Raw genomic sequence first — 2,134 nt, forward strand, 5'->3', positions numbered from 1 at the left:
TGTAAATATAGTAGGTCAATGACTTTTAGTTGATATTAAAACACCGATCATTCCTTTCGTCGAAAGGGGGCCCAGCTAGTATAATATAAATGAAACAGCAGTCTTTTCCCCGTATAATTTTTATCTTCCTCTTCCTCACCAGACCACCAGTTATAAACAGCCTAAATCTGTTCTGTTCACATTTTGTCCAAAGAAGAGGAGAATGAAAATCAACATTTCCTACAAGTGTCTTGAGTAGAGCCGTCGAGGTGTGCTCACAAAAACATAACAGAACAAATGAGGGCGTGTCCAAGCTATATTGTGTATGCCTATCTTCTGTAATTGATATTTATATTTTACATGCATATCCAGTATAATATTATTATGCACATGTGTTTTTAATTTTTTTTAATTTTTTTTTTTTTTTTGGGGGGGGGCAAGTCCAAGTCTAAGAAGAATACACACCTCGTGATCTTGCACAGCTATAGCCATGCAGAGAAGCTCCGCTCCTCCTGTTCAAAATTCTATTAGTTTCCAGTTGTCAACTTGCACTCTAACAATTCTTTTTTTAAAATCCTGATTACACATAATTTGTTCACGTGCACATATCAACTGTTCGGTGTAAGTTAAGACTGCGTCATCTGTCAATTTTCAAAATAGCGTATGAAGGAGTCTTACAAGTTACACTAAGCAGTCCATGCAACAATATATCCAATGACAAATATATCGTTATATCATGTTCACATACATTGTACTTAAACTAGAAAAGTTTATCTGACCCTTATGTAATCGTGGTTTTGGGGAGGGGGAGAGACACATGAATCCGGATACAGGATTATTCTCCAGGCGCCCCATTCATGCGGATCAGAATCTGTTACCCTGCCGACATGTGCAGCTTTATGGTTGGACTCTTTATTTTTTTTTATAGTAGAGGGTTTTACGGCGCTCACAACTGCATAAGGTCATATGAGCGCCAAGGGGTGGGTGTCAATAGAAAAGTCTTTACAGGGAATCAGACTCAGACTGCTCACCTGTCTAGCTTCAACGGCACAAGGTCTGCTTCGACTATCAAGGCACCCCAAAATAGCAGGTCACAAGAGAGTGACAAACATACACAAGAAGTAGAGGAAAATGACTATAGCGAGGATCAGGAAAGAAAAAGCAGCAGTTCCTTGTTGTAGATCAGGCACAGTTATGAGCGTGACATGAGTCAGCCCATTTATTATTCTACCATGCTTGAACGAGAAATGCCCCCTCCCCCTTTGGGAATGGCATAAAGACACTACAGTCAGTGGCACTGCCCCGGGGGTGGTTGGACTCTTTGTCTAGCAAACAATAATTATAGTTCCAAATCACTACCTTAGAACGGTAAAGTTTTATCTGACATTATTTGTAGTTCTGAGTTACTAAGACCATGAGGTCAAAAACCAAATTTGTTCTGTCTACTACTCTATAGAAAGGCTGCTTCTTCTTTCCGATCCTATGAAACATCTATCGTCCTTATCTCCCCTTCTTCTTTGTTATGTTTGTAACACCTCAAACCTTTTGGCGCTCATATGACTTTATGCAGTTGCGAGCGTCATAAATCTGTACGAAAACTAAACTAAAAGAAAGGTAGAAGGTGTTTGTCCGTGGCCTATACCCTGGTGCAGGGTGGGAAAGGCAATGATGAAATGATTATATTATTATTATTATGATGATGACTACTCTATCAAAATCGTAGTATTATTCGGAGCCATTATCAAGATCATTCAACGAATAGCATTCGAAAGACTTGACATGTAAAACACGACACTTTTAACGTCAATCTTCTCAAAACCAGGTACTGAGCAGATGGAACTTTGTCATTCTCGGGTAACCAAATGTGGAAGGTAAGATAGGCGTCATTAAGCACCTTCTTCTTTGTGCTTGGAAGGAGTATTCCAAACAGTCAGGACTGACCTAAATAGTGTCGAGGAAGAAGCAAAACATTAAATAACAACCAGACACCCCCAGTAGTACAGAGACATCTGTTTACGAGTGCAAGTACGCTAAAAAAGGAATGCGCCACACAATACATACAGCCATACAGATTGCACATTTGTACTCATTGTGTTTTAGTCATACAGCCATATGTCTATAATTATATAATACATTTTAAAATTATAATTATATA

The sequence above is a fragment of the Aplysia californica genome, unplaced genomic scaffold (assembly GCF_000002075.1).
Source record: "Aplysia californica isolate F4 #8 unplaced genomic scaffold, AplCal3.0 scaffold00808, whole genome shotgun sequence".
Lineage (NCBI taxonomy): Eukaryota > Metazoa > Mollusca > Gastropoda > Aplysiida > Aplysiidae > Aplysia > Aplysia californica.